General features: G+C 37.7%; 1 protein-coding gene across 8 annotated transcripts in view; it reads right to left on the bottom strand.

Moving 5' to 3' along the window:
* The window catches only part of LOC124360154 (LIM domain only protein 7), a 247,025-nt gene that overhangs the window by 71,659 nt on the left and 147,746 nt on the right, over positions 1-27,620 (bottom strand). For 7 of the 8 annotated variants that reach the window (XM_046813513.1, XM_046813518.1, XM_046813517.1 and 4 more), the window contains one exon: positions 9,861-9,881. The gene's annotated coding sequence lies outside the window, so the exon portion shown is untranslated. Of the gene's footprint in view, positions 1-9,860; positions 9,882-14,935; positions 15,067-27,620 lie in introns of those variants that run through there. The other variant, XM_046813514.1, reaches the window with a different exon arrangement.

The raw sequence follows: 27,620 nt of genomic DNA, 5'->3' as shown, positions 1-27,620 counted from the left end.
AATTCCTTAGTGCAACCACGGAGTGGACGAAACAAACCGAACAGCAAACGATATCGCTACCTGCGGGGCCGAGGCCCAGACCAGATAAACAAGACTGACACAGCGAGTACAATTCCTTAATGCAACCACAGAGAGGACTGAACAAACCGAACAGAAAACGATATCGCTACCTGCGGGGCCGAGGCCCAGACCAGATAAACAAGACTGACACAGCGAGTACAATTCCTTAATGCAACCACAGAGAGGACTGAACAAACCGAACAGCAAACGAAATCGCTACCTGCGGGGCCGAGGCTACGACAATCTCGGTCAATTATTCCTTGCTAAACCAGCTCAGACCAGATGAACAAGACTGATACGACGCGTCGTTTACAAGACCAGAACCAATAAATCACGCCCACGTTATACTGAACACTCCAGAACTCCGAGAACACGACCTTGGCCCTACTACTACAGAGGTCGTTGGACACCTACAACTGCGGTAGAGGTCACTACCGACCTTTGTTTACTGGCTGGATCCTGACCCCCCCATCTGTTTGTGTTACGAAATAATACAGCCCATTTTCATATATCCGGCCAAAATATTACGTTCTATAGAATTCCTAAATCACCAAAATCACGTTAAACATTAGTTATACAATATATTAAGTCCATATCTATTGTGATTTAGCTTCTCAATACAATTTAAATATTTCATTGAAGGAGGAGCTCTTCTTATTGGAAAACAAATTATTTTCTTTAAAAGAAACACACAAATCTCCAATTGATTCACACCTGACGATTCACACATCATGGATATCGAAAGGCCTTGTGTAAGATATTAAAAATTATAAGAAAAATGTCTATTTTTTTAAAGAAACAATTTAAATGTGTTTTAAGAAAAATTAAACAGTAATTTTCTGCTTTATTGGTTATTTTTAACAATACTTTGTACCTACCAACCACTCAATACCAATGTATTAGGCCTACGTTAGGAAATATAAGAATTTATCATTGGTTGCAGAACCTGAATGCAACATTTTAAGTTATATATTGTTTAAAATAAATCTACAATACCAAACATATGCAGGAGACAATTCAAATAATTTAAGATGCTGACGACAAAAATAACTACAAAAATTGAAACTCAACAAGTTTATTCTCAACAAGTAATTTTGTTTCTTCCATACAAGTACAGAGAACTCCACACTTGAAAGGACGTTGAACAGCTGTGCGAATAAACACTTTCAATACCGTTACTACAAACTGCAAGACGGGGCACTTCTCCATTCATTGTATCGCGGGTGAAATGTATCAATGGCCCAGGCGGATACACCGGGTGTGACTTGCAGAACACGCGTTTGTACGGCGCGTCTCGTCGTGACTGTACGGTCCGGACCTTCTGTCCGTGTCCGTGACAGTGACAGAAACAAACACTACAGTCGAACATTACACATATTGCAAAGCGAACCAACAATGACGTTAGTGCTTGTGATAAAAGTCGAACGATGACGAACGCACTTTTCTGGACCTTTGCTTATGCACACACTAGTTATCAGCATTTACGTGTACCGGAAATCGCAACTCAAAGATGGTATGTATGTGCGAAATTACTGGTTCCATCAACATTTTTAGATTTATCTGGGCTTCAGTAATATACAGGCATAAAAACTTTCGTATAAGATAATTTGCATAACTATTTTTCCGCCATGCTTAACCAAATTGACTTGTTATACATATTTCAAACTATACACATAATGTAAAAAATATAAAAAAATATATATAATATATATATATATATATAATAGGCACATTTACGAGAGCTGTATTGCTGTGGGACACAAACGAACAAATAGGAAAGATGTTCCACATTCCCCTTAATTTCATACAACACGTAATGACGTTTTATAATTTAAAAATTAATCCCCCTTCTGCCCCAAAATGGGTGCATCTCAAAACATTAAACGGGGCGATATCGAATGAAAAGTCTTGATGAGACAAAGAAAGAAAACTACATCTAACCATGTTAAAATTTTGTTTGTCCTGCACTGATTTTCTTCACTTTTTTTAACAAAATATATAAAATTAAATATTTTATAATAAAAAAAGAGGTTAAGTGGTAGAGAGGACTTTATAGCCCTAACTTCGCCTCTAATAAAGTCATTTTTCATTTCAAAATTAGGTGTCAGAACGATAAGGTTACTGTTACGCATTGTTTACCCCCTAACCTCCATTTCTTGGCGAGGGTAAACATGTTAATTAAATAACCTCATCGAGTGACATCTCAGTATAAATTCCTGATAAAAAAGAAAGAATGGCGAAAAAAGAACTCTCTTAGTTCACCAACTGAAGTTAGAATTATAAGATTGTTCAAACGGTTCTTATTTTGGACAAGATGGTCGGAAATTAGTTTTCTAAGTGTCGTTAGTTTAATCTCATCAATATCTTAATTTTTATATATCACCCGATGGCTAACATTTAAATGTATAGAGGTGCCACAACATTTTTAGAGCCATAAAAAACGTCAAGTAGTGTTGTTAATTACCCCTCAAGGAGATTTGAGTAGTCCAAAGTTTACGTGGAGAGAGCCTTTGGTACAACCATTGTATGTATGTACTAAGTTGGCGACAAATCACTGTGCATTTGTCAGCTCAATAAATGGTTATATTTTCGCGAACTACTCGTCATGTGCTTTATCTCTTATCACTTATGTCTTTACCGGTATTAATAACTGTTTACAACCCACAACCACGTCATTCGCTTATATTGCCAGATACTGCACGTCAAGATATAGTGACAACAGCACTTGGGTTTTATTTTGTGGTTGTGTAAAAACCGAATACAAATCCGACTCTACCACATGAAGACTTAATTTTTTGAGCAGAAAATGTATTAATTCCCGAAATGCAAAATGGCTTGCCATTTATCGACGGTGGCGTTTTACAACGTAAATATTTGCTTCGCAATTTCGGAGGCAAGTGACATAAAAAAAGGTGGATGACAGCGGTAAGTGATATGCGAAGGGCGGCATTCCCGCGACGGAATGTGGCATGGTAAAATGTCTTAGTATAAACATAATTAGGTCCGGGATGTTGGGAAAATGGCAAACCTGTGTCAGACATTCCCCTTGCATAACTGGGCGCTGGAGGCCGCGAGTGTACAGTGTTGCATGTACTTGTCACATTGCAGGTAGAGAGAAAAAACCACGTACAAAATAAAACAAGTGACATTAACTGTTGCCATGCCGTTATCTTTAAATTTCTGTAGATGATCGTCTATTACAAAATTTCATAACAGCCAAAAGTGTACTATCCAAGTTCTCCTGGTAACTCGGCCTCAAATGCCTCCACTGTAAATGCCACTAATGACCTCCCGCAAAAATATATCGTGGTTCTTTATGTAAATCTTATGAAAGTAAACAATGAAGATACACCGATTACAATTATGAAAATCTATCCAAATAACACGTTCACTCAGGCAGAGTGACGATGTTGACTACACGTACTACAGCTAGTTAACTTAGCGTATTCAGTTAGTTAGAGGGTTATTTACGCTTTTAGGCTTAAGTTTTACGTTCGCACTGCGTCGAAACATTTTTAACAAATTTTAAATCTTTGAATTTTCTGACCCCGGTGTGGAGAGCCATCCATCTTCAGTCAACGTAAAGTTAGAAATAAATTGCCTATAACACGTATTATCAGCTTATATGGGTGACTTAAAGGCGGAGGAGCAGTACTCTCATTGGCAAAATGTTAATCAACCAACGACTAACAAGTGAAGAAAATATGGCTTCTTTGTCAGAAGATGCCAGATCTTTATTATTTTATTCCTTTTTTGTAAGTTATTGGACTTTCTTTATTGATTATTTTTAGAAGTTCTCTTTCTACTATTAGATAATAGAATGATTTTGTGCTTGACCTAGTTTGTCAATTTTACACAATTAAGAAAAATTCCATTGCCCGTAGTACATTTTTCTAAAAGACGAGTTATCTAGACCATTGTAAAATATTTGTGATGCTATATTGGGTTAAAATGATAATAATTCTTATAAGCCTTTGGCGTTTAATAGGAATTATTATTACTTTAACTTGATATCATCATAAATATTTGATAATGGTCTAGATTAATAACTAGTCTTAGAAAAATGTACTAAGGGCAATGGAATTTTTCTTAACTGTGTCAAGTTAACAAAGTACGGTACTTTAAGCAAATAAGATTACTTCTAAAATTAATCAACAAACATTGTCCTGTCACTGCATCAAAGAATAAAATGATCAACATACGGCATAGGACAGCCGACTTGTTGACCCTAACAACCAGATCTACAATCCTCATATTACATACTCTGATGACAAGACTCCTCGGATTACGAGTCTCAGCCCTTATCACATAATACAGACGGCATTTTACGGTCGCATAACACCTCTTTAACCTGTCGCATAAGCGGGATAATGTCGTCGAGATAGCGAAAAAATGGTTAGTCGGAGCAGGAGGAGAGATAACTGCGCCACGGTTAGTGGTCGGTTTATTCCCACCGGAGATACACAACCGGTTAGAACCAGTATAACAGTCATTGTTGCTAGTCAATAAACAGAGGTACACGGTAATACGCCAGCAATAACAGTAAAGATATAATAAGCCTCAGCACGCAACCACACCTGTGCTCGAATTGAGATGGCGATCTTCGGGCTAAAAATTTACCTTGCGTATAGAACGCCAACACGAGAATTGACTCTCATAAGGCTGGATACACAGCGGCGAGTCGGACACTTGTTTTGTAATGGACTAACTATTTTTTCACCTGATGAAGACGATAGATTTCAATTCTCGAAACGTTGTATCGTACATCTTGTAAAATATAACGATTGCAAATGTCCGATATCCTGTTATCCTTTAAGGGGTTCTCAGTTAGAATTGAACCATGAGGACGTGGGAACTGCTGTTGTGATATTCGTGATGGTATAGAAAAAGCAGAAGAAAAATCGGCGACTCTGGAAGGAAACGGCCTTATATTCTAAGAAACATTGTTATAAGAAACATAAAAGTTGGGGTTTATTTAGAGATTAGAGCGTAGTAGCGTCCGCGTCTTCACTACCGAACAGGTTACGCGTAACTATTACAGCACAATCGGCTTTCGGCTTGGAATATCTTTTTATTTACTTGTAAAACAAAATTTTGGCCACAGCCCTGTGAGATACCTTTTTAGATAACAAGAAATATATAAATAAATTATGTTTAACTTTCCACGATGAGTGGGCATTCAAAACAGAATTTAAAGACATCTTATAATTAGACCTAAAGGAAAACTATTGCAGATAAGGACATGAATTTCTTATAAATTTGTTATAAATCATAAAACACACGTCATTCACTATCTGAAGCTCCAACTGAACAAATTCACATCTTCAGCAGCTTTTTCGCGTCTGGTTACAGAATTGTTTAAATATCCTACTTTACATGCCGGTATTCCCTCTTGGAAGTTATCAGGATTATGACAAAATAATATTCTACAAAAACCGACAGCACCACTTAAATGTAATGGAGGATGTATAATCTTCTTCCCTAATTGCCAACTCATAACAGAGTAGCAAATGCTAGTTAATAGTAGTAGTAATATATAAATTAGCCACACCAATTTGCCAAACTGCCTCATAATTCTAAGTAACGAGAGCTTTTCAATACAGTGAAATTTCGTTGCGATCACAGTTGCAACCATTCTCATACAGTAATACTATTCCACAATACTAGCAGTATTAATATTCAATACCTACTTATTGGCGGAGTTACAGTTGTTAAATGTGATTTTCCTTCTAACGCGTTTCTCTCCATCTTAAAATTCAGATCCAAAGTTTGCCGCCTTATACCGATCGGCTACTTACGCTCCCAGATTTAAACACTTATATTTCTTTCTTTTTATGTTTTTTCCGAAAAATATATCATGACGCATTAACATCAATCCAAATGTTGAAAGTAAATTTTAACTCAAATATTTTGATGCAAATATCTTCACTCATAATAGTTGAAAGCATAAGTTTAGGAATGCGAAAGTTGGAAAAAACTAATATAATAAAATTTACCAGGAGTGCCGATGGCGAGCGGTCTAAGACGTTGGACTTTGAGTCAGAGTTAGATATAGCGCAGGTTCGAATCCTGTCTGTGACCGTTGCAATTTTTATCAGTAACATCGACATTGTACTGTATAGACTCTCCCCTTTATTCTGTTTGATAAGTTCCTCGCACAGACCAGTGGCCCATGAGGACGGGCAGAATAAATCTTAAAAGGGGATCAGCCTTTCCTTAAAAAAAATATATATAATTTTTTTAATGAGGAATGCATTTGAGTTTGTATGTATTCAGAGAGTTATGAACAAATTTAATGAATGTTGCAATATTTTAGGAGCTTTAGTCAGTTCCAGCTCACCAATTAATTTTACGATGACTTTCTATCAGAAACAACAAATGCGCCGTTGGCAGACACCATCCGTGACGGCACTTCCGAGCTCGGAGGTGATTCACTATGACCTACCCCGGGCCCCGTCACAGGCTATTCTGGCGCACCGTGGTTCAGGCGTTGCACAACCGGGGCCGTGTGGGGGACATTAGCATGGGAATGGACCAATTAACGGTGGAAGATCGGAGTCCGGCTGGAGCTGCGGCAAGGCGTGCACCTCGTAACGGGATGTTTACAGCAGTCCCAGTCCCAGACAGTTGCAACTGTGTAGATAAGGGTTGTGGCTGTAAACCTTCCGTTTTAGTCGCAGTAAAATCCTGACATTGTGGGATCCTGATGAAACGAAGATCCTCGGTGTCGAACTTCCGATAGCTGCATTTAGCATCGATAATCGCTAGGTGAAACACACCTTCTACAACAACATATTACGTTTAAATATTGTTCATTAAAAGGTATTTGTGTTCACTATTTAAAAATAAAAGTTTGTTACTCCGATATATAGGGAGGCCACTTTGTCCGTATCTACTACTTGTTATTATGCTATATAAGTAGTTGAATACATACGTACGTATTATAAATAGTTTATGGTCTGGCACGTGATGTGAGGACGGAAAAGTTCCGATCGGAAATGCCCCTGGCCATCAGTGTGGGCGTCATTGGCGCTTTTCCTGGCACTTCTTACGTAAAAGACACACCCAAATTCAAGCTCAGATCACGGTATGGCTCGTAAAGGTACACTTTTACATTTTTGATAAGGTAACCTATGTACATCGCGTAATAACAAATAGTAGATAGGGACAGAGTGTCCTCCATATACAGTAATACAACAAATCTTCTGTTTTGTTACGATGTTGATTATCAAAACACGTAAATGATCATACTTTTACCTGGACTAAAGATGTTTGCAAAAACTAAATAATATTTCAAAATAATTTAACGAAAAAAATTGTAAGCATCCTTAAACTGAACAGTAGATTTCCTCGAATGTTCCTGAATCTGAGGTATGTTTAATTAAAATAAACGAGGAATTTGTTTATTGTTCAGAAATAATTTTACTGTTCCACCTCAGAATTCACCCTTGTACACTTTCTTCAACTGATAGAACGTAGCGGGGCGAGAGCCGACACTGCCCAATCAATGCGGCGGTGACGTGTTCCGAGCGTAACGTGGGAAATGATCCATGGAGTACGCGTGTTTACATAAGCCCACACACAAGACACGGACAGAGTGGCGCTGTGCGGCGGTGAAAGGCGTAAGTAATATTTAATTATTCAGCCAGAATAGGTTCCAGCTCGATGTACAGGCAGCGTGTACTCCAATGTTGAGATAAGGCCTACCATGTAGCCTTGTCTTCTTGCATCACACTCCAGTACATCATCTCCTGAGTTACATCACATTTATCCCCAAGGACCAAATCCATCTTATCACAACACATCAATCTCCAGTTAATCTCCAGTTATATTTCAATGAAAAGAAGACAGAACGATCTCGTCCATATCAAGGCATGCTGTTTCCCACACAACCCGACGAATTTTACTTGAACGGTAAAAGTGAACCACCTTCTCTGGTGCGTATGGTGCTGGCTCTTGGTTCTTGGAGTGACATCGTTTTGGTTCATTCTTACCATCTGGACTTAATGCTGTTGTTGTACCTGTCAGATATTTGCTTAACGTTTTGACGTACATCACATTACGTTGTTGGTAGCTAGTTCGGTGGTTTAGTCTTCAAGCTTTCATGTACGTTAAAACCTATGTCTTACGGGCTTTATATCTGAAATGAAGGGTAGATATTAGTCGTCAAAATGTAGTGTTCTATTTTTGTTAAACACGACGATGGGAAATTTCCTAAATTCTAGTATTCAATCCCACAATTGTTTGGAACTCCAGAAAAAACCAGCGATTGGGTAATTTTCATTTCCCATTTAATATTCGATCAACACATTACGAAACTGACTTTGCAGCGAAAAAGGTACGCAACTACGTTTTGGCACAAAGTAATTGTTAGGACAACAGGCCCTTTGAACGGCGTCCTTTTCGACGCAAGTTAAGAATACCACCAACTACAAAGACGTTTACGGACATATCGTGTACATAATGGTGGTCTGCAGATCGGCAAGAGAACACGAGTTGTAACCCCACAGAACATCCACACAGCCGGCGCTAGGGCGTGCCCAGCTACTCCCATCTGGCCGCAGATCGCCAGTAGCCAATGTGTAGCTGATTGGAGCCTTTTGTCTGTTGATACCAACACACAGATATTACTTGCGAAACCGACCGTCGAGCGACCTCAACAGCCGTTCCGTGTACGTGTTATCGATCATTGGCTTTCACAGGAATTCACGAGCAACTATCGATACAATGGTCTCTTTGTTTATTACGAACACCGAATGTATCGTTACTGTAAATCTATGTATGATGGAAAGGCTGAGCTTCATAATATTGATGCATTAAAAAATTAATGTATTATATCCGGCCTCTGGAAAATAATTTTGATGTTTCAGAATTTGAAATTGATTGCAAGATGTGCAATCAATTTTGAAATTATGAAAGCTATTTTCTCAAATTAATGCATACACTGTTTTTTTCAAAGAGAAGTGTTCTACACTGCCAATGGTGCAGCGTAGCGGGTAAGAAGGTTATCGCGAAATAACCAAATCAAGCAACGTCAAGCGTGGCTGCTGCTTGGATGGGTGACCCGTTGAGCGATCCTGTCCTTACAACAGTATGTCTGCCCGACCATTGGTGGTGGTTCGGAAGTCGCCTTTAAGCCGTTGGTTCTCAGGTTGTGTTAGAGAGGGCTTCTTAGCCCTAACTTCGCATGGTAGAAAAAGACATTACTTTACTTTATATGAAATGCTATATAATACACCTAGTAATATAAAGGACTTAGTAATATAAAGAAAAATTGTAACAAGAAATCATGCCACTTGTTAGAAGTGTGATGTATAAATGAACTGCACTAACACAAGCCTTTTTCACATCTGAATCTGCAATTTTTATGGACACCGTGAATATCTGTGGCTTCTACGTCCATGACCAATTCAAACTACATATAGACGTATTTGTAGTACATGTGACATTTCCTCCTACTTGCATCAGTTAACGTCTACTGCGTATTCCCACCTGGGTATTTTTGAAACTGTCACGTCCAAGACGTCTATGCACTTCAGTGTGAATGGCCCCGTTAAATTACACGCTAAACAATTTTTCCATTTCCATCCGTGGACGTCCATGGACTCCGGAGTGAAAAGGGCTAAAGAGTTTAAAAACTACAGACAAATACAGCACACGTCTTACTGGAACACTGTACATTCTAAGAAATATAATTGGCGGGAAATAGCCCCTAATGAACTCTATTGATTAGCCCTACAACTACATTGAGACTTTTGGATTTGGTAAAAAATACAATAAATTACTAAAGCATTACTTACTTTGGGTCACAGGAAATCAATCTGAAACAGACAAAATCCAGTTAGTCAATACAGACAAACGTGAATTTATTATGAAATGCAGTTGTAGCGAAAATACGAGATAAAATATATGTTTATATGTAAGGGACCAAACAGAACCTGTAAATTATGTAGAACCATGACAAACGAGAGACAAACAGTGGGACAAATTATGTGTGCGTGGGAGGAAACATGAACGGTGGACACTGCAAGATGTGGAGGCAATGCCATCAGCTGATTTAGGGCAGAGATAACTGCTTTTAACGGTCAACAATAGAACAGCTGTGCGAGTAAATCGTATGATATACAAGAATGACCGGGTATTATTAGCTGCAGAATTGCCTTGGCATTCTTTCTGCGTTGTCCGCTCCTCTCCGTTGCGTTGCCTATACGACAACGCGCCGTTTTATGACAGGACGTCCCCGTCACGTATATCTCCGCGTTTACAAGGCGACCGCAAAAATAGAAAGGTGCAATTTATGTGGGGGAGCCTGCCCAGGTTTGTTAGCGAATAAACATACGAACTTACAAATCTGGCACGGACATTTCACAGAACAAGGTCTGGAGTAAAAACAGCTTTGATATACTGCAGTGGCGCGGGGTGTTGTGCTCTCTCTCCAGCAACACTCGGTTATCGTCTTCTGCTCTTCTGAATTTTACAAAGGAATGTACGGAATCGATTGGAAATATCGCACTTTGTTTAGGCTAATGATAGTCCTAAAATGTCTACTGAATGGTAACATTTAAGACTCCTGATTTTTTTTAATGAACTAGCAGTATCTGTAGCAGTAGCGGTATCGCTAAATATCTAAATACAATGAGAGTCTTCGAAACAGCTGATGATTCTGTATTATGCTACACAGAGCTTTGAAGCTTGTGATGATGGGTAATATATTTTTGTCTTCATCCATTTAACGAAGTATTCCACATTTGTATGACCTCGATAGGTGTCATGACGAACTGCTATAGACTGTACCTAAACATTCTTTTATTGAACTGAGCTGGGAGTAAGGAGACGAAGGAAGTAGCCTATCTAGGGTGACATGGCCTCCACAAATCGTTTAAGAAAATAATAACAAATCTTTACAAGGTACTATATATACCTTATTAAATAATCCTATTACTACTTAAATATTTATGAATTTTAAGCTTTCAACCCTGAACAAGCTTATGTGAAAATGATGCATTTGTATTGCTTACTTCTGCCCGGGATAAAATCCCCCGAATGATCGGTCCACTGGTTTAGTGTAGAGCAAGAAACTGAATTTCCATCCCTTCCCGTTACTCCCCAAATTAAATGTGATGATAGCCCATCTCAAAAGTCAAATACTAAATACGGCACTGTCTAGAGGGTTTAAAAAGTCTTCACAGTCGGTCCAAAATCAACCATAATAAAACGATATTATTTCAGAAAAAGCCAGACTAAAGGTAATTTGAACTCTGTCAAACATTTAATGGAGAATGCATCCTAAGGGAAAGAGTACATGGTATTTTAGAAATAAAAAGATAGCTCAATTCACATAACTACATTGGTGACGAATAATTAATCTTACCAACACCCCTCAATTTGTAAAGTACAATATTTGTGTTGTAGATTGCATAACCCACAGCCCCAGAAGATAATGTATAACTTATAATTAACAAAATATTTCACAATTGTACTCACAACACATAGAAATAAAGAACATCTAAGATCAACTGAGCATTCTTAAAACGCAATAGTATGCATACGAATTAATTGTTACATGACTATAGCAGTTTGGAATATATCCAGGCGTATCAGGACTTAATTTACACCCTGCATATTGTATATATTGTTAATTTAACGCTGCTGGCAATTCAAACACACTTAACTATGAAACGTAACGAATTAAGTTTCAGTATGATTTAATTCAAACATGTCGGAGGATAATCCATCCCCATACGCCCCTATTTTGTCGTCCCTATCTGGTCGTATATCCATGAAACCAGAGGCCGGTAGAGAACTGTCACACCAGACGGATTTGTTTGTCAGTGGAACCCCTCACCGGGGTCACATTTCCGGTCATTATTAACCGATCAACTGCATACCGGAATGGGGTGGCCAAGCTTTACGTCACGTGATATAACGTCACGGGGCATGGCAGCACACCCTTGTTGTAATTACCACAATAATGGATTGACTATACCGCGATCCGCAAGTGTATGAAAGGTAATTTCGTAATATTTCAGTAAAAAAATATCAAATAAAAAAACATTCGAACCTGTTATTCGTGTGTTTAAACGCTACACTAAGCCGTCAAGAGATGTAAGAAATGTCAGATTACAAAAGCACGCGCATTCTTGTGAAAGCATAAACTTTTCTCTTAAAGGGCAAAAAGTTGTTGGCGTTGCGACAGGGGGCGAGTAGGAATGTAAAGGGTTGGGCAAGAGACGAGCAAGTGTGCTGGCGGCTGCGGGTGTAGTGACGTGTCGGAATGTTTTCCAGCTTGCGATATACAGACTACCAACAGCCACAGTGGGGAGATGAGCACACGTCTACTATAAAATACGAAGCCGTAAAAACAGCTCAGCACCTTGACAAAACTTGCGGAATTCCCTTCCAGCTATACCACTAAAAGATTAAAAACAATATGTGGCAAATTTCCTCGCCCCACTCGGTGTTGTCTCACCGAACGCTGGAGACAAACAACAGGCCAAGGTTACCTGAAGAAACGGTAACACAGCGAGTGAAACACAGCGGTCCAATGTCGAGTGAAACCTTATCTTGCAACGTTACTTGGGGACTTTATCAATTTGTTAGTCGCACCCAGATAAAACACTTACGTAACAGTTTTTCTAATCCCACAACAGAATTTCCCATTACATAAGTTGTTTACGAAGGTGACGGCTCTGGAGGCTTCTACAGTGGGTGCTAATCGAGTATGTTCTGTCAAGTTGCTAGCGGCCGATAGTGATATCGCTCGAAACATTAACAACAAACCTTTGGCACTATCGCTTCTTCTCAGATAACATATCTTTCCTGTAACTTTCTAACAGTAGAGGAAATCGCGGACCTGCCATCTCTAGGTAATTCATCAAAACCCCTCTGCCTCAGACTCTAATCAATTCATTATTATATCACATCAGCTTAGACATGTTGAATGAACGATATATAAAAATGTCATACTTTACTCATCTGCAGTCAGATTTCAAAGTGGATTAGCTTGAAGAGGTGCATTTGAAACATCGATATCAACACAATATAATATGAAAGAACAAATAATATATAAACAATATTGATACTCAACAATCTTATTGTTTAAGCAATATTTCAAAGTGGATTAGCTTGAAGAGGTGCATTTGAAACATCGATATCAACACAATATAATATGAAAGAAAAAGTAATATATAAACAATATTGATACTCAACAATCTTATTGTTTAAGCAATATTTCAAGCTTAAAACAATTGTATATTAAAATTCCCGAGTTAAACTGACACCAGATTACACGATTCAATTGGATGTACTTTCCCAGCCGTGCTGCCTTTTAACACACTGTATCCACTGGTGAAATAAAGCCATAGTAGCTAAACTTTGACTATATCTTCCAAAATCTTAGAACGGAAACCGAGCCTACCGTGCCACAACAACTGAAAGTCGCGGTAGAACTAATACCGAGTTAAACTGACACCAGATTACACGATTCAATTGGATGTACTTTCCCAGCCGTGCTGCCTTTCACTAGAGTGTATCTGCAGATGAACCGAAATCCTAGTGAACAACGAGTCTAATTTTATTGTTGAATGCATGAGTAATTAAGTTTGTAAGTACAAAAAATCTGGTATAAATATACCAATAACACAAAACTGACTTTTAGTAAATTACCCACTTACATAATCAAATTAGGGTCTTTTCTAATATGTCCCCGCATTCACAAAGATCGTAATTAAATATCAGTGATAAACGCGCGCCGCTTGATCTGGGCTTGGACTTTGCAAGCTCGAGTTAATTTTTTTCTAAAAGAGCAAGCAGCGCGAAGCGCTGCGCAGCGGGGTAGCATCGCGTGATCTAACCCATTCTAAAAATTTTGTTGATCCTACAACAGGAGCACACACACAGACAATCGAATCGCTCTGGGCGTCGGCAAAACGGCGTAATAGGAACGAATGCGGTACAAGTTGCAACTTGCTAGACTCATACTTGTGTGAGTTTCTGTGGAAACATCGCCACCAAAACACAGATTTGTTCGAACAAATTCTGGAGGACATTAAAGGGTTCTGGTCACCAGAATAGTATATTATTTTAAACATCTTTCATTACTAATTTGTGTTTTTTCGTACAAATTAATAAACTCGTTTTTCAATTGTTTTTGCAAATTATTGTCAAAAATCTAGCTTAACCTAACCTCAATTACCTTCAGAAATTACATTTGTAGCTGTAGTAACGTAATCTAACTTATAGAAATTAAAATAGAGAATGCGGGGACATACTAGAAAAGACCCTCAAATTATTTTGTAAGATGTGTTGGTTTAGTAAAATACTTGAAAATGTAAGTTTAATCTGCAATGTTGACTTCCTAAAAAATAAAAGCAATAGCTCAATCCGGTCGTTGATTATCTTACATAGTTTTGCATTATGAATTTCAAACTTTAAATTAATTGGTGTAACTCTCCACCTCTAAGAAAACTTACCGGTACCGGTATTGTATATTCTGATTAAAACGAATTAATTCTACTAAATGAATTTCAAAAACTAGTGAAAGGAATTCGCTTGTACTTGTAGGGTAAGGGGGTTTTCCAACCATATATCGACAAACCTGATAGTAACATATATGTCACCAAAAAATAATGTTCACATATTAAACTCTTTATAAAAAAAAAACAATTTCCTCCATTATAAAAGCGTATAAGAGGTTAAGAAAATAAAGAAGCAATGGAAATAAAATAAACCTTTTTACAAAACATTGCATCATTGCAAGTGTGAAATTGTGAAATTGTTAAACAGATCATAAACGTTTTAGAGTAACCAAACAAAATAGATAAATTAACGACGGAATAATGGTATTATTATAGGTGGTGATGGTGGACGCGCTTACCTAAACAATGTTGTGTGCGCGAGATCCAGAGCGAGAATAGCGGCAGTTCGCGAGCGTGTTGAGTAGCGCGGCGTCTACACTCACACTGCACCAGAATAGCCGAGTATTCCTAGCTGCACACAGTCACCGTGCTCAGCTGCCGAGCCGTGGCGGCCACAGCACAACACACTTGACCTTGCCTTACCTTGCCCCTACCTGCTGCACTCATATCGACTCCTTATCAGCTGAGAGTAAGGGACAACATGCCTCATCTTGCTTTACGTAATCTCCATCTCATTATTATCGGCGAGAAGAACGCAACCTGCCAGATCTTACATCACCTCACACCCCCGTTCACAGTAGTATCTTGATCATCAGCGTGACTGATGACCAAAACACGACATACATGGCCTTGCGTCTGCCTGAGCAACTCCTTATCGTCGGCGATTACAGCAAAATACGCTTGACCCTGCCACATCTTGCTTCCACATTCAATGGTAGTTGGTACGAACTCAACAAATACAACACATAATAATCAGTATAGCCTTGCATTACACCCATCTTTGGTATTCTCATCGCTGGAAAACAGAAGATGCTTGAACTTATCCTTCTCCTGTCTCCTTATCACAAGCGGGAAAATCACTACATGTTTGATCTTGCCTTACATTAACCTCAAATCTTCAGCGACACGCCGTGACTTACATCAAAATGCAGTGATGGCATCTCTTTATCACTGGCCAAATCAACAGTGTGTGCCTTACTTTCCCCCAATCTGCAGCGATATCATATCAATGTCATCCACGATAAAATCACTACATGTTTGATTTTGCCTTACATTAACCTCAAATCTTCAGCGACACGCCGTGACTTACATCAAAATGCAGTGATGGCATCTCTTTATCACTGGCCAAATCAACAGTGTGTGCCTTACTTTTCCCCTATCTGCAGCGATATCATATCTATGTCATCCACGATAAAGTCAGATTGTAGGACTGTAGGTCCACGCCTAGTTTGACGAGGGTGGCTGAACGTCACTTTTCTGCAGGGTAGGACAGTTAGTCCACGGCCGACACCTGTGGACTAACTGTCCTACTTTTCAAAACTGATCTGGCTGTGCATTAGTTTTTTCTACCTGTACTTATTCTTTACTCTGGTCAGTGATGCTTCCACTACATTCGCACAGCGTACTGCTAAAGCAGCAAATATTAACAACAGTTTACTCAAGCTATCACATATGAAGTGGATTACTAATAGGGAATATATCTTAACGAATTCCATATAGCATTATATTACTATCTGATTAATTTGGCATTGTCCTAATGAATCATAAACATCTACAGTAAGTTTGTATGTATAGTTATTCCTTATATTGGACCATCGTTTGTATAATACTGTCTATACCAGTAGACACTATAATGGTTAGACATTCTTAAGTTAGAAATGGCGTAACTAACCTGACTTTATTTTATGTATATAATTTCGTTTCATTCTTTTTGCAGCTGTCTTATGTAGTGTACTGAAAATTATTTAGCAGATATAGAGTTTAGATTTCGAAACATCCATTCAAGTGCTGCAGTGTGAGTACGACGATCCCTTATCAACCCCTCGTCAAAAGAAACCCGTGAGTCGGACAGTGAGTCCCAGGCCGGTACCGTGGACCTACTGTCCACCCCTTAAGAAGTAGGTATGAAATGCTTCCGGCAGTGTTATGACGTGGACCTACAGTCCCGTTTACCGGCCCTTTAACCCTCCAACTGATTAATAAGAAACTCCCAGAATGATTCCATGGTTTTTGTCTTTGCGCAGTATATTTTACGGATATTTTTTTTTTAATATCTGCTAAATGCTGAATAATATCATTTTTTTGTTAGAAACCAGAAAGAAAATTTGATAATAATTCAAATATTCATTTACTGTATTGTTTTTTTTAATTGTCCATAAATTGAAAAATTGATGAACGTCTGTGCCGACGGTCAATTGTAACTAAGGCTTTAATGAGTAATCCTCTCGGGTCGAAGAGACCGTAGTATGGCATGTTAGCAGACTCCATACTGGAAGAAGTCAATAATTCAAAATTCGTTGGAATACACCTCGATCGAGGTTTGGCATGGAATCACGTTTGCTTATTTTTTAGCCTCTGGCTTTTTATGATTTAAAGTCGTTAGCCAAATAGTACAGTTTGCTGGACTTTACCAGGCCTTTACATTTTGGGATCAACTTTGCATCAAATGTCTGAACTTCCTAATAGTGGTCGAGATATACATTGGTATACGTCTGGAGGCAGAGAACTTCCTGTGCGGAATAGGAGGTATAGGTGTATGAACACTTGCTCTCACAGGCAGGTGTTCATTTTAATCAGGTTACCAAATTGGTAGATAATTCCACAAGTCACTTGACATTCGCCTAAAAAGCTTTTTAATCGTCAGTATTTTGATAACCTGAACGAGTTTTTGGCATACAACCGGATTGCACGTAGGCTAAATTGTATATTCAACTGTTCACTTTTATGTAATGCAAATGGAAAAGGAACATAAATTTAAATTACACTCGATGTGTCTTTTTTTAATACATAGTTTGACTGCCTAGCCTGCAAAGGAGACCAAAACCATATGTTTACGGGATTTAAAGTATTTCGGTTTAAAACAAATTTGAAGATTTTTAGGATTCCTAATTAATTGCACTATAGGAAACAAAACAGAGCTGCACAAAATCGAATCGTTAGTGAATTTATATCTAATATTTTAACCGGCTTTCTGAAAATTTCTCAGAAATATTAATTAACAACATGGTTTGATATTTTCTCTCTTTGGCTAGACACATTTAATTTACTTATTTTCTAACTTAAGAAACACATTGGTGTTTTTGGTATTTAACATGTGCTGAAATGTCGTCCTGTATGCCACTAGCGCGTATTGATTAAAAAGTATTTAGTGCTTTATAACTACCAACAATCATTAATAAACAATATGGCCACAATTTCCAACAGACAGCATGTAACCATGGAAATAAATGAATAAAGTATCATAAGTTATAGAAAATTAAATACGTCCTTATAAATGTCATAAAATTTATTTAAATATACCTTTCCCAAATCAACTCCGATGTACAAAAATTGGTGAACTGTGAGACTAAGAAAATACTAGTAAGAACTTTACCAACACCTGCTGAAGAACACTAAGAGAGTGACTAAATTACCACAATACAGAGATCATGAAAATCAACACAACACTCGTGGACTGGAAGACACAGAGGTATGTCACGTAGATTAATGGCCGTTTACACTAAGTTCTACCGAGGACGCTGGTCAGGTACAACCTGCTCGTACCAAGTTCATTTTTGTCGAAGGACATCCACACTGGCTGGTCCATTTGCAAGTCCCATTTCGACTAAGGACCACACTGTGCTCGTCCCATTTCTTCTACCTGAGGGCGCTGGACACTTGGTACAAAAATTCGTCGAAGGACATCCACACTGTGCTTGTCCCATTTGCAAGTTCTACCGAGGCGCTGGTCACTTGGTACATAAATTCGTCTAAGGACATCCACACTGTGCTCGTCCCATTTGCAAGTTCTACCGAGGGCGCTGGTCACTTGGTACATAAATTCGTCTAAGGACATCCACACTGTGCACGTCCCATTTGCAAGTTCTACTGAGGGCGCTGGTCACTTGGTACATAAATTTGTCGAAGTACATCCACACTGCTTGTCCCATTTGCAAGTTCTACCGAGGGCGCTGGTCACTTGGTACATAAATTCGTCGAAGGACATCCACACTGTGCCTCGTCCCATTTGCAAGTTCTACCGAGGGCGCTGGTCACTTGGTACATAAATTCGTCGAAGGACATCCACACTGTACTCGTCCCATTTGCAAGTTCTACCGAGGGCGCTGGTCACTTGGTACATAAATTCGTCGAAGGACATCCACACTGTGCTCGACCCCATTTGCAAGTTCTACCGAGGGCGCTGGTCACTTGGTACCATAAATTCGTCGAAGTACATCCCACACTGTGCTCGTCCCATTTGCAAGTTCTAACCGAGGGCGCTGGTCACTTGGTACCAAAATTCGTCGAAGGACATCCACACTGTGCTCGTCCCATTTGCAAGTTCTACCGAGGGCGCTGGTCACTTGGTACATAAAAAATTCGTCGAAGGACATCCCACACTGTGCTCGTCCCATTTGCAAGTTCTACCGAGGGCGCTGGTCACTTGGTACATAAATTTGTCGAAGGACATCCACACTGTGCTCGTCTCATTTGCAAGTTCTACCGAGGGCGCTGGTCACTTGGTAACATAAATTCGTCGAAGGAAATCCACACTGTGCTCGTCCCATTTGCAAGTTCTACCGAGGGCGCTGGTCACTTGGTACATAAATTCGTCGAAGGACATCCACACTGTGCTCGTCCCATTTGCAAGTTCTACCGAGGACGCTGGTCACTTGGTTCCAAAATCCAAGTCGATGTCCACTTTATACTGTATTCGGCCATTTCCAAGCATTTTTAAAAGCATACACTTAGTAATAACTGTGTCTTTCGCCCGATGTTTGATCACTGTAATCACTTGTATTTTCGTGCAAAAATAAAGACATCTAAAATCAGGAAATTACTTTTCTAACTTTATAAATAAAATTGAGTTATAGCTAAAATTAATGAATAACAAATTTGGAGTGATACATCGAAAACAATTGTTCACAGGCCTAAAGCTCAAGATTACCGTAGTTTTCAAGATTATCATTTCAATTCATAAGTGAATGAAATGTTGGATGAATTATAATTAATTCTTTAATGTGTCCACGCTTCATTTGAATTTGAGGCCAATCGCACCATCTATTTGTTTATTCCTTGTCAATCCTGAATGAGTGTAGGTGACCTGTGTAGTCTTGATACTTTATAAGGTTTACAGAGGATCATTAAATTAATAGCCCTGTAGTCAGAGAATTTAAGGACCATAAATTTTGAATTGAACTTCTAACAAGCCAGGGATTGGTAAATTTGGTCTGATTGTGTTGGCCGAGAGACAAACCCGATTGTCAGTTCCTACGCTGAACTCTGATTGAAATATCGCAGTCAATCTAGAGTTATTCCCTTATGTATACTGGCTGGAAAGTGGGCGCTTGGATGAATGAGCAAAGTCTGCACAGGGCAGTCTTAATCAAACCTAAAAATCTCATGCGATTCGACTCATACAATACATCAGCCATTCGACAGTGACTCAGTCTATGGACTATAAAACCCACATCTAGACGAGGAAGAGTGCTGCTCTATTAGCATCTCGATGCGAACATTTGCGCATGCCAGCAGCACCAAAAGGTCTTCCGGAAAGGTAAGGATAGCCGCAGGTCTCGTAAAGGGTCCGGTTCGATTACTCCACCGATCGTTGGCCCAACGACCCTAAACATTACTTTAGTTAAAAATAAGAGGGTCGTTGGCCCAACGATCAGTGGTGTAATCGGACTGATTTGTTTCATAAAGTAAAACATAACTAAAAATGGGTCGTTGGCCCAACGAACCGTATTTTACAATTTAAACAGTAAATTTACAATCAAGGTTTCGTTGGTCCAACGATCCAAAATTTACTTACAAATACTAATAAACGTATATGGTTCGTTGGGCCAACGACCCTATTGCAGTAACAAGTTAAATTGTAGAATGCAGGTTCGATTACACCACTGTTCGTTGGGCCAACGACCCGTTTTTATAATTTATAGAGGTTCTATTAGTCCACTTGGGTCGTTGGCCCAACGACCCGATCAAATAAAACATTGCAATTTCAAATGAAAAGGGTAGATTACTCCACTGACCGATAAGTCCACTATGGACAAGGGCAGGCGGTACGGCAGCCGCTCTTCCTGCAACTGTTGGAATTTTATCTTCATTATGAGCGTGAATACATTTGATGAAAATATAAATATATATAACTATAAATGTTATTATAAATTATATATTAATTAAATGCAGGTATGAGGTAACTTGTACATTATTAATATTTTGTCGGTAAAGAAAAAATTACATTGGTTAATATAAACGTATATTTTTAGTTATAATTTTCTTCTACATCAATTGACGTGACTAAACAAATATATGTTTATATAAAATTTGTATAAACGGCAAAATCGTGATTTAATGTTTATTTAAAACTACATTAGTATCGATTTTTTATCATATACATATACATGTACAAGTAAAAGAACTGGCCAATTCTCTTAAAAAAGCCAATGTATAATGTTCTGAAGCATTTAAACATTTTCGTGTATCTGGTACATTTCTTCAGATGGATATAAACTACATTTACAGTACATATTAGAGGTAACTATCAATCATTAAAGCTTAATTGAGAATATGTTGCCAACTTTAAAATAGAAGCCTCTGAAGAAGTAATGTTGATTGTTAATGGGATGTGAGAGAAGGCATTACATTATCCTATACCGGGTATTCTATATGAGATAATCTATAAATGTAATGCACCTGTTAGACTCTTAGTTATAAGTAGAATAGTGTAATTTGTGGTAAATATATTAGAAATATAATTTTATTAGTGATGTCGCAAAAAGAATTCAAATTTCACATGCAACTGTGAAAGTACAGTACTACTAGAGCTTTAATTTCCCATAAGTTCAACATTATTCTTTTGATGGGGTCTTCTTCAGTTTATTTCCAAGTTGAAACATGCAAACTTGAATTGATGTATCCGTGACAAACCTTGTTATAATTATTAATAGTTTTAATGTGAAGTAAACGTTTTCTTTGGCGTCTTCATTGTAGCTTTGTACGCTGTGATGGCTGAGGAGAATAGTGATAACTATCGACCGTGACAATGAAGTCGCAGTCATTTACATGATTTTAATTAAGTTTTCATTGAGCCCTGTGGTTTACTTTTACAGTTTAATTTACATAATAAAAGATGGTAAACGGATTAGGTCTTCGGTTTACACGGCCGGTGTCATAACCACTGTTTTGGTCTAACCGTGGAAAGCTACCCTCCACCACAATATTTTTCCGGTTTAAGATCTGTTGTTTAAGATAGTTCCCCACATAAAAACCGATACATTGTAAGAATTTAAGTATACGTTTCGACGAGGTGTAAACTGCACAACACATCAAATATTATCAAATCATATAGCTCGTGTTTTAGTATTTAAAGGTTATTTAACAACTATCGAGAAGTCTTCCATGAAATTTTTAAAACCTTCAAATTTGTGTACATTATTTACATTTACTCTATATCATTGTCCAGTATGACTTAGACAGTGAAGCAGTGGACCTGTACAGAAGGAGAATCAATCGTGGCCATTAGGCAAACTAGGCGGCTACCGAGGACGACAGCTTTAAGGGGTGGCTAAAAGAAAACAATTACAAGAATGTGTATAAATTACTTTACAGAAACCGAGCCAAAAAATACATAAAACAGGCTTGTGTCACTTTAAAAATTCAACCTTTATCATATCAAACATTACTTAAAGTGTCAGCGTAAACCTTAGGTAAATTGAATATAAGTACAATAAACCTTTGTAGTTACCCTCTGAATGTGAAATTGAAGACGGCAACAGTTTTAGTGTTGAGTTCGGAGTTGGCGTGATGTGGCCTCGAAAAGCATATTGTCGCATCGCTTCTATAACCCCATTACTACTACTTGTCTAAACCTTTACTCAATTCGGAGGATTGATCAGTCATTAGGCTAGTTTTGAGGGTTTTTTATCGACTCTGTGTAATTTTTATTAGCGGTATCTAATGTTGCTTGATTTATGCGAGCATCCCGTATGTAAGAGGACACGCTAGTGGATGCTGCCTGCTCTTCCGAGGCTCTATAATTTAACATGGAGCAAAAATTCAATGGAAAAAATAGGCACTTGACTTGTCTCAAACTTGATTTCTCAATCTTTCATTCCACAAACAGACTTTATAGTTGAACGCCTGGGGGTTTTGACTTCGGATTACAACTACAGTGAATGCATTTATATGGTCGATGTGGTATTTTGTTTTTTCAGACTATAAATTGCAATGTTTATCAAATTCTTTTATCTAGGTTTTTTCATTATTTAAACAAATTACTATAAAAATTCATCTTTGAGCATCTAGTTTTGCTCTAAATGGTATTTTTCAAATTATATGTGAAAATTTCACCTAAATAGATGTAGAGAAACATCTATTAAGAACACCACTACTCTTGGTGTGTTTTTTGATTATATTTAGGGTTGTCGGGCTCTTGAAATGTAGTAAAACGTGGAGGGAAGAGCGGAGCTGCAGGTGCAAAGTAACAATGGAAATATGTAATATAAAAGATAATATACATGTCGCCTTATTTTCAGATTTTAGGACTGTACGTCCACGCCTAGTTTGACGAGGGTGGCTGACGTCACTTTTCTGCAGGGTAGGACAGTTAGTCCACGCTGATACCTGTGGACTAAACTGTCCTTCTTTTCAAAACTGACCTGGCCGTGCATTAGTTTTTCTACCTGCACTTATTCTTTATTCTGGTCAGTGATGCTTCCACTACATTCGCACAGCGTACTGCTAAAGCAGTAAATATTAACAACAGTTTTACTCAAGCTACCACATATCTTAACGGGATTATATCTTAACGAATATCCCATATTTCCATTATATTACTCTCTGATTAATTTGGCATTGTCCTAATGAATCATAAACATCTACAGTAAGTTTGTATTAGTTATTCCTTTATATTGGACCATCGTTTGTATAATACTGTATATACCAGTAGACACGTTACTCGTAGTACACGTTTAATTGAAATGGATGGTTTATTGTTTTTATTAACATTGTTAATAGTTAAAATAACAATTTAGTTTCATATTTAATATATCATATTTTTAAAATTGTACCAAATTAAGTTAAATAGATACGAAGACAAAATATTTTATTACCTTAAATAGTGGCTCTTGGCATATAATCCAAACAGTAAACAAAACATCTTCCTACACAGACATACTAACTTACATAATAGTGACCCTGATGTCGCTAACGATTCGTTGTAAATATCACTCAAACAGGAATTCGATGAACGGCTAAAAAATGTGTCTAGTTTCATTCAAACTTCCAATTGCTATTCATCTCTATATCCCGCTGCGAAAAAATTTAACGTTATTTCAAATAGTGATCCCGGAACGACAGGAGATAACATGTTTAATTACTAGCAGTTATAAGAACTTCGAACGCACCAAATTCTTAAATGTTATTCTTAAACCCTATTAGTTTTTATTCTCCTTTAAAATAAACCGTTAAGCGTTAAAAGGTAAAATTTTGGGTTTTAGTTAATAAAAAAAGCCCTAGTTAATGTTGCTTTATTTTCTCGAACAAGGTACAAAACAAACTTCTGAGAAGCCTACTTATATGTCAAAAGTCAAATAAACTATGCGTTTTTTATAACTATATAACAGTTATATAGTACATTCCTTTGATGTCTGCATACAGTACTCAACATGCATACTCAATATTTACTAAAGTGTACAGTTAAATGTAGATTTGTAATAAAACTTTTAGTTTTCCTTATCTAAATATTTGTCTTACTTGTGCTCAACAGTGGTCGCAAAAAATGTTTAAATAAGAAGTGTTTTGTTATTATCAAGCTTACTCTATGCTTTCACGACTAAATGTAAGGTAATTTATGATTGTGCTACTATAAAACAATGTTTACAACAGGACAATTGACTAAAGTTAACAGGCTCTTATACTATTATATAAATGTCTTGTTCTCTTTACCTGATTTTTTCTGTGCATTCTTACGATATTTTAATCGTTGTTCTCCTAGTCGGAGCGAAAACATATTCAATAAACCAAAGACCACTATAATCGTTACAGACATTCTTAAGTTAGAAATGGCGTAACTAACCTGACTTTAATTTTATGTATATCATTTTGTTTCATTCTTTTTGCAGCTGTCTTATGTAGTGTACTGAAAACTATTTAGCAGATATAGAGTTTTGATCTCGAAACATCCATTCAAGTGCTGCAGTGTGACTACGACGATCTTTTGTCAACCCCTCGTCAAAAGAATCCCGTGAGTCGGACAGTGGGTCCCAGGCCGGGACCGCGGACCCACTGTCCACCCCTTAAGAAGTAGGTAAGAAATGCTTCCGGCAGTTTTATGATGTGGACCTACAGTCCGTTTACCATAAAGTCACTACATGTTTGTAATCCTGCCTCAGCTAACTTCCATATGCACTGAAATAAATCCTTATTACCTCCGAGCAAAACAGAACATTAATGGCCATGCTTTGCAATATTCTTACCTGAACAACCAAAGTTCTGACAACTTCCATGTACTTGAGATTGTCTCGTTTGATGGTAACTTTGTGTTAATCAGTGCAAAGCTATGGCCTTGTCTTTTCTGACAGTTCAAATTCTCTTATCCAAATGTGGGAGTTCCCAATCAGGGCCATGATTCAATCCAAACGCAAGAATCACTACTTATGAATCTAGTTATGTCTGTCATGAGCGATGTTTGTACTGTCGAGGGCTCTACTTTTTTCGCTAAAACCACATCAAACGCCTCGCTTTTTCCGTCTACTGTAAATACAGACTCGTCCATCTGACGGTTCCGAAGACCGCAGCAGCTGACGGCTGTCCCGATCATGACATCCACATGACACCTCCTCCGGACTAACAAAACAGCGCACACCTGTGTTCTGCGAGTCTCCTCTCCAAACATAGCCGGTCCAGGGCGTCGCCTGCCACCCACCCACGTCCGTCGTACAATTAAACCACTTTTTGCAGAACTTTATTTTGTAATCGATTTTCAACGTTTAATGAAATTGGTATGAACAAACATATACTAATACCTCTTGCAAATCTTGTTGTGACACTGTAAGTTAAGAGGAGATCTACTGAGAGCAAGGAACTGTCTTGGCAAAATGAAAGAATTTTGCGGACGATTAAAGATTTATTAATGGCGATGGAGGCGAGAGAAATGTCCTCAGAACTAAATTGCCAGTACTCCGAATTCCTCTTACAGGACTATAGTCTGCAATAATCTTCCATTGCTGCTTCATGTCGAGCAGGGTCTCCTTATGGACGCGGCAAACGAAACTGATGATGATGAAGTTTGGGTGTAAATAGATGGAATAAATGATTAACCGAATAAAGTTTGGAAATGTTTTTATCATCAAAAACCAATTTTCTTGCGGAGTGTTACATGTAATAGCCTATATTTTATGTTTTAAAATGCATTTTATTGCGTTTTCTTTCTTTTGGTTATTTATAGCAGTACTGAATAGGTTATGTAAGAAGGAGGTGCGTGGCATTAATTTCACCTCTGTACGTGTGATCAAATTCGACATATAAATTTGAAAATATAATTGCTATTTTTATTAATATAGAACTTCGCTTACGCTAAATCAATAAGAAAACCCATATCTGTGCTACTCAGTAAATGTCGATTGAAAATCTTTGTCTAGAGGTTCGGTTTTATATGAAATATTTTTCAATATTTTTTTAAATAAACTAAGAAATGTATAAAAATATTTTAGGATCACAAAGATACTATAAGCCTGTTTTCCATTCCATCAATGAGCAATAGAATTCTTGTCATAGAAAACGACGCATTCAGTTAAATACAAGCATAGTCTAATGCATACAAGTTATTTTACCTGCACATTTTTTTAGGAATAATAAATTGTAAAAAACCTTCACCATTCTAATTTTAACTGATTAATAGTAGTTAATGAACACTAATAATATTAAATCAAAAAAATATTACATAAATTGTAGTTTATTGGGATTATACACGTCTAGAGAATTGGCTACATTTAAATTCATATTCACTAAGATCCGACACTAATCTCCATAATTATACCACAGTTAATTAATAAAAAAAACTCTCCTGTATTTTTATTATACCATAGTAACTAAATAAATCAGAATTATCAACCTATATCAGCCAACAAGGTTAGTAACGACCCTGCGCTAGTACAACAAACACTATGTTCTCAAATCTTAGGATATATGGGTTTATTGTTATAAGTCAATAACATAATTCATAAAGCAACATATGAACCATAAATAATGATTCATATGTTGCTTTATGAATTATAAATAATATTGTATAATATTATACATATTGTATGTATTGTACCTACTTTGCAGACTTTAGGGATTATTAATAAATCTGCGCTTTGACAAAATCGCAGATATAACGATATAATAAATAATAGTTTTTACTTACACATATTTGTGATCCGATTAACTTAAGGGTTTTTTAATTTAATGGTAAAAATGTATGACGTTTAATCCATAAGACGATATTGCAGTTTGCAGACCTAAATGAAGAATTCAAAAGCAACATTACATTTGACGTACGCGATTTGAGCGGCGAACGTCGATACGTCTATGATACGGTGTGTCAGGTGATGTCTCAGGTGTTGTTCACCGGTTCCGGAATAACTCGACATTCCTGCGCCCACTTAGATAATGAGTGGTCCCATATAGCTCGGACCCACGGCGCGACTACGCTGCCAGGGAGTATTCCGGCCCACTGAATCAACAGAATTCGCTGGCCACAACTCAAGGGACGGTTTTGTTATTTTTGTTTCGGGAATCATTTCCAGCGTGTGGTTGTTTAAAAATAACGCGGATTTATTTGTCCTCCCACAATGAGTTTTGGTATGACATCATTACATTTTCTGGATTATTAATATTGCGCAACCGTTGTTTTGTTGGGCCAGTTATTTTTATTTTAAAGCCACTTCCCTTTAAGGT

Source organism: Homalodisca vitripennis, chromosome 4, assembly GCF_021130785.1.
Source record: "Homalodisca vitripennis isolate AUS2020 chromosome 4, UT_GWSS_2.1, whole genome shotgun sequence".
Taxonomy (NCBI): Eukaryota; Metazoa; Arthropoda; class Insecta; order Hemiptera; family Cicadellidae; genus Homalodisca; species Homalodisca vitripennis.
Note: the sequence above shows the minus strand (reverse complement) of the source record. Positions and strands in the feature narration are given on the sequence as shown.